This window comes from Papio anubis, chromosome 10, assembly GCF_008728515.1.
Source record: "Papio anubis isolate 15944 chromosome 10, Panubis1.0, whole genome shotgun sequence".
In the NCBI taxonomy this organism is placed as follows: Eukaryota; Metazoa; Chordata; class Mammalia; order Primates; family Cercopithecidae; genus Papio; species Papio anubis.
Genome location: NC_044985.1, coordinates 49,251,213 through 49,269,398, shown reverse-complemented (window position 1 = coordinate 49,269,398; position 18,186 = coordinate 49,251,213). Strand labels below are relative to the sequence as shown.

Here is an 18,186-nt window from a genome sequence, read left to right as displayed (position 1 = left end):
TCTCTGCCAGACAGGTCATTGCATCCAGTGTTCAGCTCTCAGCAGATAGTAGGCCCTGGAGTGGGTTGCTTCTCTCTACAGGCAGGTCATTCTGTCATCTGCTCAGCTCTGGCTGAGACCTGGGCTTTACAGGCCTCAGAGTGGGGGAAATGCATGCCGACTGGTCCATGGGAGGCCATAGGGCGGCACGGAAAAGGCACTCTGGTCCATGGGACTGGCAGCCTGTCCCCCAGCCTTCGGGCCTCCCTGGCCTAAAGGTGGGGCTTCACTGGAGATCCACTCTCTTCTGCCCAGGAACCTATCTACCTCCTGCTGCTGTCACTTTTCACAGAAATAGGAAAAAAATTCCAAAATTCATAAGGAACCACACATACCCAAAAAACAAATAGCCAAGACAATCTTGAACAACAAAAACAAAACAAAACAAAGCTAGAGACATCACACTACAGCTAACAGGATCCTTGGGGTGTCATGGTGCTGTAGGTGTTAATGGGAACCTGCAGGACAGCACCAAGCTGCCCTCAACACCTGATCAGTTTCCCTCCTCTGCTTGTCAGTGCCCAAAGTCTGGAGAGAACCGAGGCAGCAGGGGACTGGTGTGTCAACTCCGCCCAAGCATGTACACACCTGGATGGGCTGTGACAGCATCTGAGCTCGCCCCGACTTTGCTCCAAGATTGGAGTGGGCAGAGACAACAGGGAGAAGCCAAGCAGTGGGAGCAGGCACTTCTGAGCCTGTGAGGGCGGGGAGGCCTTCCCAGGCCCCCAAGAGTGCAGGGATGCTTGGACCCACAGCCGTGGTTTGGGCGGCTGCAGCTGCATCCAGGAGACTCGCCCCAAGAGCACTAGGATGGCTGGGTCCACAGCTATGGCTTGAGTAGCTGCAGTGGCACCCGGGGAGCTCCTGCCCCAGCTTGGAAGGAATGGGGTTCGCATTTGTCCCCAGCTCCTGCAGGACCCATGGAGCATGCGGGCCCACCTGCACCTCCCTGCTGCAGCTGGCATGATAGCAGCGGCCACTACAGATGACCCGCTGCTGCCATCACTACCTGACTTCAAAGTATATTACAAAGAAATAATAGTAAAAACAGTATGATACTAATATAAAAATGGAAAAAAATGACCAATGGAATAAAATAGAGAAACGAGAAATGAATTTAAAAATCTATAATCAATTAATATTTCACAAGGCTGCCAAGAGCACACAATGGGGAATAGACAGTCTCTTCAATAAAGGGTGTTGAGAAAACTGGATATCCACACGCAGAAACATGAAACAACCTTTATCCTTTTATCTCATATTAGTTACAAAAGTCAACTCAAAATGGATTAAAGACTTAAACCTAAGACCTGAAACAGTAACTGTACTAGAAGAAAGCATAGGAAAACACTACATGACACTGGACTGGGCAATGATTTTTTGGATTTCATTCTAAAAGATCAAGCAATAAAAGCAAAAGTAGACAAAGGAAATTATATCAAACTAACAAGTTTTGCACAGCAAAGGAAGCAATTAATAGGATGAAGAAACAATCTGCAAATTAGGAGAAAATATTTGCAATCAAAACATCTGATAGGGAGTTAATATTCAAAATATATAAGGAACTCAAAAGCCTCAATAGCTAAAAAACAAAAAACCTGATTAAAAGATAGGCAAAGGACTTAACATTTCTATCAACAGTATATGATGGTGAAACAAATATGTAACAAAATAACTTTGCTAATTTGATAGACATAATATTATATCATTTTATTTCCATTTCTTTGACTATTGTTTAGTATAAATAGTTTATTAGCTCTTCCTCCTCTCCCTCTCCTTTCTCTCTCTTTCTCTAATATCTGTCTCTCTCTCTCTCTCTTTCTATTACCCTATCATTTCTTTTAGCCCATTTTTCTACTGGGGTCTTGTTGATCTTCTCATTAATTTGTGGATGTCCTTAAATAATAAGGCTACTCAAATTCTGCTGTCATCTATGAAATAAACATACTTTAAGTAGTTGGCCATTTATCTCTTTATGTTGTTTATGATTGTCCATCCCTTCATATTCTATACTTTACATATTTTTAAAAATAATAATTAGATGTGTTTTCAGGAAATTTGGAGCCTACTGAAAAATACCAAGAAGGCAATAAATCTAATCTGTATCCAACCATCCAGACATACCGCTTTTAATTTATGCACGTGTGTGTGACATTTATGTGTGTGTACATATATAATCATCCTTTCTTACATGCACATACAACATTTAAGAGTACAACTAGTGCCTGGGCACAGAGGCTCACGCCTGTAATCCCAGCACTGTGGGAGGCCGAGGAGGACAGATCATGAGGTCAGGAGATCGAGACCATCCTGGCTAACATGGTGAAACCCCATCTCTACTGAAAATACAAAAAATTAGCTGGACATGGTAGTGGGCACCTGTAGTCCCAGCTACTCGGGAGGCTGAGGCAGGAGAATGGCATGAACTTGGGATGTGGAGCTTGCAGTGAGCTGAGATCATGCCACTGCACTCCAGCCTGGGCAACAGAGGGAGCCTCTGTCTAGAAAAGAAAAAAAAAAAAAGTACAAATAGCATCATACTTTAAATGCTATTTTCATAAACTTATTTTTCACTTATATGTATATTTCAGGTAGCTGCCTAATAATAAAATATGCTGTGAAAACACCTTTATTTAATACCTCAGAAGGTTTACTTTGCATAGATATTTAATAATTTATTTAATGACTTCCTCATTTTTGGACATGCAAATGTTTCCCATTTTATTACTTTAAATATTATCTCAATAAACACATTTGTACACATTGCTTTGTGTTCATAATTATTGCATTAATTTTTTTTTATATCTGGAATTCCTAAGTCAGAGAGTATGCAGACTTTTAAGATTTTATGATACATAATGACAAATAGTCACCTAGAAAAGTTGAACCAAATTCTTGGCCCATCTCTGTAGTATGATATGGTCCATTTCTCCACATCCTCATCAGTGTTGAATGTATTTATGATAGCCTACATTGAGTGTTTACAATGTGCCAGACTCTATGTCCACTTTGTTGATGAAGTACCTGAACATCAGTAAAGTTTCAGCAGTTTGCCTAAATCCTCACAGATAATTGGACAGTGGGATATACTCAAAGTTCAATAAGGCCTTAACAGTAATGCTCCGTCAATATTCTATATTGTTTCCCAAAGCTTTATATTTGCAGATGACCATTATAAAGCAAAAGTTTTTGATTCCTAATTATGTTGAGTCTTTTAATTTTTAAGTTTACAGGTCATCAGGACTTTTTTGTGAAAAGCTCTCACAAGCCTTTGCCAATTATCCTAATGAGATTCATATTTATTTTTAATGATATCTAATAATACTCCATATTTTACTAATATTGGCCATTTGTATCATATATGCAGTGAATATTTTTTCAAGTGTTTTATTTTGAAAATAGAATTCAGAGGATTTTCCAATGTGCATAAATGAATTTTCCAATCAAAATCTCAGCAGGCTTTTTTGTAGATATCAACAAGCTGACTCTAAAATTCACAGTGTAATACAAAGGAATTAGAATACCAAAGCAATTTTGTAAAAGAAGAGGACTTACACTACCGGATTTCAAGACTTACTATAAAGCTACTGTAATAAAGACAGTGTGATAATAGAAAACATACAAATACATACATCAATCGGACACAATAGAGAGACCAGAACTATACCTGCACAAATGTGATTGATATTCCGACAAAAATGAAAAGTTAATTTAGTGGATAAAAAACAATCTTTTATTAAAAAGTGATTAAACAATTGGATCAGCAAGATGGCCAAATAGGAACAGCTCCAGCCTCCAGCTCCCAGCGTGAGTGACAGAGAAGACGGGTGCAGACCGTACACCTCACACCTCACACGGCAGGGTACACCCCTAAGACAAAGCTTCCAGAGCAAGAATCAGACAACAGCACTTGCTGTTCAGCAATATGCTATCTTCTGCAGCCTCTGCTGCTGATACCCAGGCAAACAGGGTCTGGAGTGGACCTCAAGCAATCTCCAACAGACCTACAGCTGAGGGTCCTGACTGTTAGAAGGAAAACTAACAAACAGAAAGGACACCCACACCAAAACCCCATCAGTATGTCACCATCATCAAAGACCAAAGGCAGATAAAACCACAAAGATGGGGAAAAAGAAAGGCAGATAAGCTGGAAATTCAAAAAATCAGAGCACATCTCCCCCTCCGAAGGAACACAGCTCATCGCCAGCAACGGATCAAAGCTGGACGGAGAATGACTTTGACAAGTTGAGACGAGAAGGCTTCAGTCGATCAAACTTCTCAAAGCTAAAGGAGGAACTACGTACCCAGAGCAAAGAAACTAAAAATCTTGAAAAAAGAATGGAAGAATGGATAACTAGAATAATCAGTGCAGAGAAGGCCATAAACGAACTGACAGAAATAAAAACAAGTGACAAACGCACAAGCTTCAGTAACTGACTTGATCAACTGGAAGAAAGAGTATCAATGATCGAAGATCAAATGAATGAAATGAAGCGAGAAGAGAAGTCTAGAGAAAAAAAGGAAAAAGAAATGAACAAAGCCTCCAAGAAATATGAGATTATGTGAAAAGACCAAATCTACGTCTGATTGGTGTGCCTGAAAGTGAGGGGGAAAATGGAACCAAATTGGAAAACACTCGTCAAGATATCATCCAGGAGAACTTCCCCAACCTAGTAAGGCAGGCCAACATTCAAATTCAGGAAATACAAAGAACGCCACAAAGACACTCCTCGAGAAGAGCAACTCCAAGACACATAATTGTCAGATTCACCAAAGTTGAAATGAAGGAAAAAATGTTAAGGGCACCCAGAGAGAAAGGTTGGGTTACCCACAAAGGGAAGCCCATCAGACTAACAGGAGATCTCTCGGCAGAAACTCTCCAAGCCAGAAGAGCATGGGGGCCAATATTCAACATTCTTAAAGAAAAGAATTTTCAACCCAGAATTTCATATCCAGCCAAACTAACTTTCATCAGTGAAGGAGAAATAAAATCCTTTACAGACAAGCAACCAGGCCTGCCATACAGAGATCCTGAAGGAAGCACTAAACATGGAAAGGAACAACCAGTATCAGCAGTATCAGCCATTGCAAAAACATGCCAAAATGTAAAGTCCATCGATGCTAGGAAGAAACTGCATCAACTAACAAGCAAAATAACCAGCTATTATCACAATGACAGGATCAAGTTCACACATAACAATATTAACCTTAAATGTAAATGGAATAAATGGTCCAATTAAAAGACACAGACTGACAAATTGGATAAAGAGTCAAGACCCATCAGTTTGCTGTATTCAGGAGACCCATCTCACATGCAGAGACACACATAGGCTCTAAATAAAGGGATGGAGGAAGATCTACCAAGCAAATGGAGAACAAAAAAAAAGCAGGGGTTGCAATCCTAGTCTCTGATAAAACAGACTTTAAACCATCAGAGATCAAAAGAGACAAAGAAGGCGATTACATAATGGTAAAGGGATCAATTCAACAGAAAGAGCTAACTATCCTAAATATATATGCACCCAATACAGGAGCACCCAGATTCATAAAGCAACTCCTTAGAGACTTACAAAGAGACTTAGACTCCCATACAATAATAATGGGAGACTTCAACACCCCACTGTCACATTAGACAGATCAACGAGACAGAAAGTTAACAAGGACATCCAGGAATTGAACTCAACCCTGCACCAAGCGGGCCTCATAGACATCTACAGAACTCTCCACCCCAAATCAACAGAATATACATTCTTCTCAGCACCACATCGTACTTATTCCAAAATTGGCCACATAGTTGGAAATGAAGCACTCCTCAGCAAATGTAAAAGAACGGAAATTTTAACAAACTGTCTCTCAGACCACAATGCAATCAAACTAGAACTCAGGACTAAGAAAATCAATCAAAACTGCTCAACTACATGGAAACTGAACAACCTACTCCTCAATGACTACTGGGTACATAACGAAATGAAGGCAGAAATAAAGATGTTCTTTGAAACCAATGAGAACAAAGATACAACATACCAGAATCTCTGGGACACATTTAAAGTAGTGTGTAGAGGGAAATTTATAGCACTAAATGCTCACAAGAGAAAGCAGGAAAGATCTAAAATTGACACCCTAACATCACAATGAAAAGAACTAGAGAAGCAAGAGCAAACACATTCAAAAGCTAGCAGAAGGCAAGAAATAACTAAGATCAGAGCAGAACCGAAGGAGATAGAGACACAAAAAACCCTTAAAAAATCAATGAATCCAGGAGCTGGGTTTTTGAAAACATCAACAAAATTGATAGACCACTAGCAAGACTAATAAAGAAGAAAAGAGAGAAGAATCAAATAGACACAATAAAAAATGATAAAAGGGATATCACCACCAACCCCACAGAAATACAACTACTATCAGAGAATACTATAAACAACTCTACGCAAATAAACTAGAAAACCTAGAAGAAATGGATAATTTCCTAGAAACTTACACTCTCCCAAGACTAAACCAGGAAGAAGTTGAATCCCTGAATAGACCAATAGCAGGCTCTGAAATTGAGGCAATAATTAATAGCCTACCAACCAAAAAAAGTCCAGGACCAGACGGATTCACAGCCAAATTCTACTGGAGGTTCAAGGAGGAGCTGGTACCATTCTTTCTGAAACTATTCCAAACAATAGAAAAAGAGGGAATCCTTCCTAACTCATTTTATGAGGCCAACATCATCCTGATACCAAAGCCTGGCAGAGACACAACAAAAAAAGAGAATTTTAGACCAATATCCCTGATGAACATCGATGCAAAAATCCTCAATAAAATACTGGCAAACCGAATCCAGCAGCACATCAAAAGGCTCATCCACCACAATCAAGTGGGCTTCATCCCTGGGATGCAAGGCTGGTTCAACATATGCAAATCAATAAACGTAATCCAGCATATAAACAGAACCAAAGACAGAAACCACATGACTATCTCAATAGATGCAGAAAAGGCCTTTGACAAAATTCAACAGCCCTTCATGCTAAAAGCTCTCAATAAATTCGGTATTGATGGAACGTATCTCAAAATACTAAGAGCTATTTATGACAAACCCACAGCCAATATCATACTGAATGGGCAAAAACTGGAAAAATTCCCTTTGAAAACTGGCACAAGACAGGGATGCCCTCTCTCACCACTCCTATTCAACATAGTGTTGGAAGTTCTGGCTAGGGCAATCAGGCAAGAGAAAGAAATCAAGGGTATTCAGTTAGGAAAAGAAGAAGTCAAATTGTCCGTGTTTGCAGATGACATGACTGTATATTTAGAAAACCCCATCGTCTCAGCCCAGAATCTCCTTAAGCTGATAAGCAACTTCAGCAAAGTCTCAGGATACAAAATTAATGTACAAAAATCACAAGCATTCTTATACATCAGTAACAGACAAACAGAGAGCCAAATCATGAATGAACTTCCATTCACAATTGCTTCAAAGAGAATCAAATACGTAGGAATCCAACTTACGAGGGATGTAAAGGACCTCTTCAAGGCGAACTACAAACCACTGCTCAGTGAAATAAAAGAGGACACAAACAAATGGAAGAACATACCATGCTCATGGATAGGAAGAATCAATATCGTGAAAATGGCCATACTGCCCAAGGTAATTTATAGATTCAATGCCATTCCCATCAAGCTACCAACGACTTTCTTCACAGAATTGGAAAAAACTGCTTTAAAGTTCATATGGAACCAAAAAAGAGCCCGCATTGGCAAGACAATCCTAAGTCAAAAGAACAAAGCTGGAGGCATCATGCTACCTGACTTCAAACTATACTACAAGGCTACAGTAACCAAAACAGCATGGTACTGGTACCCAAACAGAGACATAGACCAATGGAACAGATCAGAGGCCTCCGAAATAATACCACACATCTATAGCCATCTGATCTTTGACAAACCTGACAAAAACAAGAAATGGGGAAAGGATTCCCTATTTAATAAATGGTGCTGGGAAAATTGGCTAGCCATAAGTAGAAAGCTGAAACTGGATCCTTTCCTTACTCCTTATACAAAAATTAATTCAAGATGGATTAGAGACTTAAATGTTAGACCTAAAACCATAAAAACCCTAGAAGAAAACCTAGGTAATACCATTCAGGACATAGGCATGGGCAAGGACTTCATGTCCAAAACACCAAAAGCAACGGCAACAAAAGCCAGAATTGACAAACGGGATCTAATTAAACTAAAGAACTTCTGCACAGCAAAAGAAACTACCATCAGAGTGAACAGGCAACCTACAGAATGGAAGAAAAGTTTTGCAATCTACTCATCTGACAAAGGGCTAATAACTAGAACCTACAAAGAACTCAAACAAATTTAGGAGAAAAAAACAAACAACCCCATCAAAAAGTGGGCAAAGGATATGAACAGACATTTCTCAAAAGAAGACATGCATACAGCCAACAGATACATGAAAAAATGCACATCATCACTGGCCATCAGAGAAATGCAAATCAAAACCACAATGAGATACCATCTCACACCAGTTAGAATGGCGATCATTCAAAAGTCAGGAAACAACAGGTGCTGGAGAGGATGTGGAGAAATAGGAACACTTTTACACTGTTGGTGGGATTGTAAACTGGTTCAACTATTGTGGAAAACAGTATGGCGATTCCTCAACGATCTAGAACTAGAAATACTAGACGACCCAGCCATCCAATTACTAGGTATATACCCAAAGGATTATAAGTCATGCTGCTATAAAGACACATGCACACGTATGTTTATTGCAGCACTATTCACAATAGCAAAGACTTGGAATCAACCCAAATGTCCATCTGTGACAGACTGGATTAAGAAAATGTGGCACATATACACCATAGAATACTGTGCAGCCATAAAAAAGGATGAGTTCATGTCCTTTGTAGGGACATGGATGCAGCTGGAAACCATCATTCTTAGCAAACTATCGCAAGAACAGAAAACCAAACACTGCATGCTCTCACTCATAGGAGGGAACTGAACAATGAGATCACTTGGACTCTGGAAGGGGAACATCACACACCAGGGCCTATTATGGGGAGCAGGGAGAGGGGAGGGATGGCATTGGGAGTTATACCTGATGTACATGACTAGTTGATGGGTGCTGACGAGTTGATGGGTGCAGCACACCAACATGGCACAAGTATACATATGTAACAAACCTGCACGTTATGCCCATGTACCCTAGAACTTAAAGTATAATAAAAACAAACAAACAAAAAAATTGGATGTCTGTAAGTACATAAGTAAAATAGTGAACTTCAATCTTTCACAATATGCAAATTTAACTCCAAATAAATCATATGATAAAATACAAAACATAAAATTATAATAAATTTAGAAGAAAACATAGTTGAAAATCATTGTGAACTTGGGTTAAGCAAAGACCTCTTAGATATAACATCAGGCTGGGGGTGGTGGCTCATGCCTGTATTCCCAGCACTTTGGGAGGCCGAGGTGGTTGAGCCCCTTGAGATCAGGAGTTCAAGACCAGCCTGGCCAAGATGGTGAAACCGCATCTCTATTAAAAATACAAAAATTAGCCAGGCATGGTGTCACATGCCTGTAGTCCCACCTTCTTGGGAGGCTGAGGCAGGAGAATCGCTCAAACCAGGAGGCAGAGTTTGCAGTGAGCCAAGATCGCACCACTGCACTACAGCCTGGATGACACAGCAAGACTCTGTCTCCAAAAAGAAAAAGAAGAAGAAGAAGAAAAAGAAACATATAACATCAAAATCATAATCCACAGGAGGAAAAAACTGATATCATGACTTCATCAAATTTAAAACTCTAAAAGGACGTGGTCATGAAAACGAAAAAGCATGCCACAGACAGAGAGAAAATGTTTGCAAATCACGTATTTCCTACAGGAATTTTATGCAGAATATTTATAAAGAACTCTCAAAACTCAAAAATAGAAAACAACTTAGTATAACTTGGGCAAAATATATGAACTAACACTTCACAAAAGAAAACAAACAGATGGTGAAAAAGCAGAAGAAAACATGCTCAATGTTATTACTCATTAAGAATACGCAAATTAAAACCAGAGTAATAATTAGATTAGTTAAAATAAGTAAATAAAAACTGATAATACCAAGTGTTGGTGAAGGCATGGAGCAACAGGAATACTCACGCATTGCTGATGGAAATTTAGGATGATTTGTCATTCTGGGAAACAATTTTGCAGTCTGAGAAAGCTAAACATACACTTATCATGTGATACACAATCCCTCTAGGGTATTTGCCCATGATAAATAAAAACTTCAGTTCTCACGCCAATTTCTATGTGGGTATTTACAGTATATCCAGAACACCAAAAACTAAACAACCTAAACATCTTTAAGTGGATGGATGAATAAACAAACCATGGTACATTCACACAAATAAATACTACTTAACAATACTAAGGAAAAATGTATGGATACATGCAAGAGCATGAATGAATCTCAATGCATTATGAAAGAGGCCAGATGGTAAAGATTACATTATCTGTGTTCCACTGATAAGACATTCTAGAAGAGGCAAAACTGTAGTGACCTAGAGCAGATTAGTTGCCAGGGATGAAGGTAAGGATAAGTTGACCAGGGGAAATGCAGGGAACAGTAATGGATCTGTTCTGTACTTTGATTGTTGTGAAAGTTACATGACTCTGTATAACTGTCAAAACTCACAAAACTGTACACCAAGAAGTGTGAATTTTACTGTGTAAAAGTTTAAAAATGAATAAATGACTTGGCTTTCTTGCATTGCTTAAATACTTGTCTAGGCCAAAGTCACATAAATACCTATAAGCTATTGAATTTATTCAATGTTCAATAATATTTTAAAATATTATTTTAAATCTTTATTTAAATTTACTTTAATATTGCGTAATGCACAGGTCACACCTTATTTTTCCCCAAGTAGTTAAAGAATTGTTCTAGTACCATCTATTCAATAAGCCATAGCTCTTCCCTCCTCCCCCATTTGAATTGTTTCTTTTATCAGACGCTAATTATGTGTACCTGGGTTTGTTAACAGAATTTTCTTGGAGGGTTTCTTCATTGACTTATGATTATTTTGGCAGTGTATTTTCTGACTGCATGTATATAGTGTCTGGTTTTCTCTTTATTCTATTTTACTGCTCTGATGTTTGCTTTTGTGTGTGTCCTTGTTAGGCAATGATACCCCGTAGACATGTAGCATAACTTGTAATTCTGTAGCTTAGCTGAAGAAGAGGGTTGGAGGCATTGACCTCTATGTCATTAACAAAGTCATAATAATGGCTTTGCTTGATTAGGAAGAGCAAGAAGAACTAAAGAGCAGTAGATTGAAGATGGATCTCCAGGGAGGACTGTCATTTGAATAGGAGTAAAATATCAAGAACTTTTGTGGGCATGTTGTTTGACCTCTATGGTGTTTACTGTTTTCAGTTAGACAACTTCACACATTTGTATTACCTATAGCCACCTATTGGGGTTTGAGTTTGTGGTTCATGACTTTCTGGATGGAAGAATAGAGATAGAAGAGTCAGTGAGAGGGACCTTAACAAAGATCCACAAGATGTGAGGGAAACCAAGAGGGAGCGGTGCAACAACAGCCTAGGGATTGAAATAAGAAAAATGTAGTTAACGGTGTCAAATACCCCTGAGAGAGTCAGTCAAGATAAGGGCTGTGGGTCATCTGTGCCTTTAGAGACAGCATGCTCTGTTAAATGGGGTTAGAAATCAGATCGCACTATGCTGAGGAGTGACTGAATCTTAGAAACTGGAGATAATGAATGTAGACTACTGCTTGGAGAGCTTGAATGAGTTGAAGAGGACAGAAATTGGATGGTAGTGAAGAAAGAGGTGGTTTGTTTTTGTTTGTCAATTTGCCTTTTTGGATAGGAGTGTAAAGAACATGAATGGCTGAAGGAAAAGGGCCAGCAAGGAAGAAAAAGTTGGAGATAAAGGACAAAAAAGAAATAATTAATGGCAAAAGGTCTCAGCCTCAGTGATGGGAAGTAAAATCAAACATAGGCTTTGCCTTGAATAGCAGGAAGGACTCCTGAGCCTTCTTAGAGATTAGAGGAAAGAAAAAGTGTTTATAGATCTAGTTCGTCGATGCTGGAGGGGATTGCAAAGATTCACAAGTAGTTTCCACACAATGACCTCAATTTTCTTGTTAAAATAGCAGGTGCACTAACAGTGAAGGGGAGAGATTGTGTGGCTTGAGAGGGGTAATGAACTTTTGAAATAGTGGCCGACCACAGTCAGAATGAAAGGATTAGTTAATGCTATCGAGGGGCTACCTCCGATTAGAACACCACAAATCTGCAGAGTGGTATAATTGCTCCTGTAGCACTCATGAATGTGAATACATGAAAGGATTCACTATAGCTCGGGTTCATGGTTGCAGGTACTGTTTAAGAAGGGAGTGGCTAGAGAGCTGTGGGAGGAAAGCTGCTATTTTCCAAGCAAACTTCCAAGCACAGCTAGCAGAACATGGAAAGATTAAAGGCACTAAAAGTCTAATTTTATACTAAGCAAAAGAAGTGAAAGGAAAATAGTTTATTACATTTGTAACCTAACCTCACCCCGCTGATTACATTGGTGAATGCTACTGAAGGGCTAGCTCAGTCTCAATGTAATCACCCCAGTGATTAGGGGTGAAGTCAGGTTACATATGTAATAAACTCTTTTCCTTTCACTTCACCTGTTTATACCTTATTTCTTCTTATTTTATATTGTCTTATTATTTTGTAAAACATGTTTTAGATACAAGGCCAAGTATAAGCAAATAAAAGGAAAATGAAAACATACAGATGATCAAATAGAGGTGAGTTTTACTTTAGCAAGGGAAACTGATATTTAAAGTGTATCTGTTAAGCTGTTTTTTGTTTGTTTGTTTGTTTCTTTCTTTTTTTGAGACAAGGTCTCACTCTGTCCCCCAGGCTGGAGGGCTGGAGTGCAGTGGCATGATCTCAGCTCACCACAACCTCCACCATCCAGGTTCAAGTGATTCTCATGCCTCAGCCACTTGAATCGCTGGGACTACAGACACGCACCACTACGCCCAGCAAATTTTTTGTATTTTTTGTAAAGATAGGGCTTTGCCATGTTGCCCAGGCTGGTCTCAAACTCCTGGACTCAAGCGATTCACCCACCTCCACCTCCCAAAGTGCTGGGATTACAGGCATGAGCCACCATGCCTCGCCTTGTTGAGCTGTTTTAATTGAGAATAAGATGATGGAGGTGCTCAGGAGGTTTTGTGGTTGATGTAGCAGAGTGGATGGAAGTTTACTGAGACTGTAGAAGCTAGGGCTGGCTCAATGCTTCTCAATCTGGGCTAATTTTGCTCTGAGGGGACATTGGTCAATGCCTGAAGACATTTTTGTTTGTCATAACTAAAGACAAAGTGCCAATGGCATCTAGTACCAGAAATGCTGCTAAACGCCCTACAATGCAAAGGACAGCGCTCTCCCCTCCCACAATAACGAATTACCTGGATCCAAATCTCAATAGTGCTAAAGTTGGAAAACACTGGATTAAATTATTTGCCAGAATGATGGAAGAATAAGAATGCTAGAAAATTACTTGGAGAACTTGAAGACAGGGTCAGAGAAGAAAGAGCCACCTAGAGCATGGGCATACCAGGTAATGTGAAATTCATGTGGGTGTTGGTTTGTGAGAGAATGGAAGAATCATTATTTGGAAAAATTCCTAGGGAACTGGATTTGTGATACAGAGTTGCAAATGATTCCTGGGTTAGCAATTTTGTAAAGCAAATGAAGGGTGGATGAAAGCAAGGGAATTTAAAGAAAGCATATGCTGTTTTCTATTTGCTTTTGAAAAGTCAAGTTTCAGTTATCCTCAACCAGAGTTTCTAGTTCTTTCCATTGAAGTTTCCAGATGAGTACAACAAAGGTCAATATTGGTTTGGAAAGAATCTATCCCCAACAGAGAAATACTGCATGAGAAGTCTTTGTTTCCCCCATAACCTTCAACCAGCCCTCTGCATCTCTAGTTGTCTTTTCTTTTCTTTTTTTTTTTTTTTTTTGGCTTTCCCATAACAGACAACACAAGCTCACAAGCTGTCTCTTTGTGGTTAACCTTACAGGGCTGACCATTAATTCTTTCCACAATATGGTATGTAATAAACACTCTCAACTCTCTAATTTGATTTAATTAAGAAAGAGCCTCTTCTAGCCTGAGTTACAAGTAAGACCTTGTCTCTACAAAGAAAGCTTTTTGAAAAATTACCCCGGTATGGTAGTGCATGCCTATAGTCTCAGCTACTTGGGAGGCTCAGAACAATCACTTGAGCCCAGGAGGTTGAGGTTGCAGTGAGCCGAGATCCTGCTACTATTCTCCAGCCTGGGTAACAGATGGAGATCTTGTCTCAAAGGAAAAAAAAAAAAATATATATATATATATATATATATATAGAGAGAGAGAGAGAGAGAGAGAGACAGAGAGAGAGAGACAGAGAGAGAGAGAGAGAGCCTCTAAACAGTCATGAGCTTTACTTTGTGTTTTTTTAAATAATCTAATACTGGACACATGTCCTTTAGATGATATACTGTTTACAATGCCTGACTTTTGGAAGACTGAAAAAAATCACATTACTTAATAGATTTTGAAATCTCTTAATCCAAATTTTGTTTTGTTTATTCGCACGGCCAGATATTTACTTCACATTGACTTAAACTCAATAAAAACAAAATAACTACTTTTTCAGCACACAAAATCAGCTAAACCTCTCAACTCCAACCAGTAAAGTCAAGACTGAATGACTTTTAAGATAACACCACTTTATATGATGAGTTCTAAACTATAGATGGTTTCCAAGAAAACAGGCAGGAGTATTTGGGCCTTCAATATTTCCAGACTCCTGTTCTCAGAACCAAACATTGAATGAAAATATTCCAATCAGCTTACCATAAAAAAACCCTAATCACCCATTTGTTCATTTGTTAATGATCACACATTTGTTAATGATTGCACAAAATTGATTTAATTTCCAACTCTATATATTTTCTAATAAAAATGTACATAGATAGACCTATGTTCTTTAATATTATCTCATTTCATATATTTGTAGTAAGTGTAGCATCATTTCTAAAAAATAATATTTTTTCTTTCTGATGAAACTGAAACTTATTTTACATGCATTTACAACATATATCTTAATAATGATTTAGAAAACTTACCATCAGGTGTTGTATTTCATCATCCTTGTTTTTAGTTGGTACTATGTGAACAAAAGTGGCATCTATCTCTTTTGTGTAAATTACGTAGTGCAAAGTCATGAGGTGTATTTAAAAATTCTACCTCTGCTTATACTCTATATTCCCTTTCTTTTTTCCTTTTTCTCCATGGTACTTACAACCATCAAACATAACGCATAATTAATTTTGTTTTTTATCACCTATTTCCATCCACTAGAATGTAATATCCAGTCAGGCAAGAATAGTTTATTTTATTCACTGCTGTCACTCCCCAGCAATCCGCCGTATACCCCCATGCACATAGTAGGCACTTGACAAATATTTGTTGAATGATGATGGTTGTTACATAAATCAATTTGGCTCCTTCTCTAATGGCATAATGAGGCAATGGATCTCTTCACTGGTTTTTCAAAAAAGAAGTTTACTATTTTAAATTACTTTACTTGCATTAACTTCTTAAGACACTACCCTTTTAAAAAGGTTTTATTGAGAAGTACAGTGCTGTGCAACTTCATTTCAAGATGAGTCTGCACTCCCACCCATTTCAAATCCCTGTACTCACCTAGCTACTATTTGCAAATGATCCCTTACGGATTTACAGAATTCAATCCCTTTCAAACCTACGAGTCTTTCCAGGTCATTGGGGAAATGATTTAATTCTCTGGTGAGCTTAGTAAAGAAATCCAATGTACTTGAATTTTAAAAAACTGGAGGCAAGGCCACCTTTGCTCTTTTCATAGGTGATTACACAACTATATTCCATAACATTAAATTTGCAGTTGTGTCAAGAGACTTTTCTTTCCTAGAATTTCATATTTCTTACTTGTGTTGTACTTCAAGAGCTACTTTAATAAAAAAAAAAAAAATCCATTGAGTGTGGGTTGTAATGGAGCAAAATTTGCATTGGTATAAGCTGTCAGCATTCTAGGCTAATAGAAGCTATAATGTGAAAATACAAATAATCTCCAAATAATTTCCATTTAGCTTTAGAATTAATTACATGCCCTTATAAAATCTGGCTTGTCTTTTTAATTATATATTGCTTGAGTTAATAGTAAAACTAATTTCTGGGTAAGACATTGGTTGGGAAATTTTTGAGAACAGGGACCATATCTTATTCATTTAGAAAGAACCAAAGTGTTTAGCCCATTGCTTTGCATATGGTAAGTCCTAAATAAATGAATAAACCCTTGGAAGAATGAGAAATAGATAGAGATACTGAAGACATGCCTGACCAAGACAAGTAAAATAAAAGATCACATTTTTTAAATTTAAAATTATGAATATTTGATACTGGGTCCCACAATATAAGCACATCAAAAATCATCTACTTTTTCAAGGTATCTAATTGGACTAAACCACTTTAACCTACCTTTATAACTTCTAAATGAATATTGTACATTAATTTGTTATTATAATAAGCTGCTTAATAATGGGTAGGCTTTTTCTTCTTTTCCAGTTATATCATCCTAAACAACTTAGAAAATATTCCCAAGATCCTCCTGTTCCTTCACATTAATTGTCATTTTATTGAAGCCACATTTTCCAGTGATAGCATTATTTATTTGGCTGTAGTTAAAGAAAGTCAGGGAATGGAATTCAAGGAATTTCAGAAAGATTGCTGATTAGCTATCCTTCTAAACTGTGTGTATATGTGTGCATATTGCGGCCAAAGATACAAAAGAAATGAAAAATTCACTAAATAGGTTTATATTTAACAATCAGGAAGAAAAATTTATAGAAATGTCAAATATTTTTATGCTAATAGTGCTACTCTTTAAAAAGAAGCAAATTATATTTGGGAGGCCGAGGCAGGCGGATCACGAGGTCAGGAGATCGAGACCATCCTGGCTAGCATGGTGAAACCCTGTCTCTACTAAAACTACAAAAAAAAATTTGGCTGGGCGTACTGGTGGACGCCTGTAGTCCCAGCTACTTGGCAGGCTGAGGCAGGAGAATGGCATAATGTGAACCCAGGAGGCAGAGCTTGCAGTGAGTCGAGATCACGCCACTGCACTCCAGCCTGGGCAACACAGTGAGACTCCGTCTCAAAAAAAAAAAAAAAAAAAGAAGCAAATTGTAATAACCAGTAGTTCTCCATTAAGACAACTTTTTATTGTGCCTAATGAAACTAAATACTGTATGTCTGATATAAATGGATTTTTTAAAATCTTAATGAGACTTTGTTTAAAACATGTACTTTAAGTCAGATTTAAGTAAGATCATTTTTTCCTTATTATCCAATTGCACATTAGAAACTTGAAACAGATGCACAGATTATATCCCAAATCTGTAAAAGCATGAGAATAATAATGTATAAACTGCTAACCTTGAGATCTCAGGAACTCCAGTATTTTCCTGAAGATTCTATGCCTCTGAAAACATATTTTCAGTCTGTTGATATTTCCTCATTTTTTCCTTAAAAAAGAAAATGCATTTCAGCATGTTACACAAGGTTATGTTTTCAAAGAGTAAACTTACTAAAGGTGCCAACATCATGATTACATAGGAGAAAATCAATAGAAATCTTAAACTATGTGTAGTTTTAAATATAGAACTGAATAATCGTATAGTATATAATTTAGCAAACAAAGAATATTCTTCTTAGAACACTGTCGTAAATTTCTAACGATCCATACATGGTTTAACTCATTTGTTTGTCTGGTTTCAATCAACAAATACTAATTGGGACAATAAGTTAAAGATATATCCATTCTATTAAGCAGCATTACACTAGACTTAAGCAACTTTCTAGTCTTTAGGAGATTCATATCTTCAAAACACACAAAAATCCAGGGAAATCAACCAAAATGTTGTAGCTTTTGAGAGTCAATAAAAATCACAATGAATATTTGTTACAGTTCTTGATTTGTTTGATTTGCTTAATGGAAACTATTTCATTATAAAATTAACTCAAATATTTATATATTCATGAT

At 37.8% G+C, this 18,186-nt stretch overlaps 1 protein-coding gene across 1 annotated transcript in view; it reads right to left on the bottom strand.

The window, feature by feature from the left end:
* The window catches only part of CSRNP3 (cysteine and serine rich nuclear protein 3), a 221,467-nt gene that overhangs the window by 160,781 nt on the left and 42,500 nt on the right, over positions 1-18,186 (bottom strand). The window contains exon 3 of the mRNA XM_009182353.3: positions 17,580-17,668. The gene's annotated coding sequence lies outside the window, so the exon portion shown is untranslated. The remainder of the gene's footprint in view (positions 1-17,579; positions 17,669-18,186) is intronic.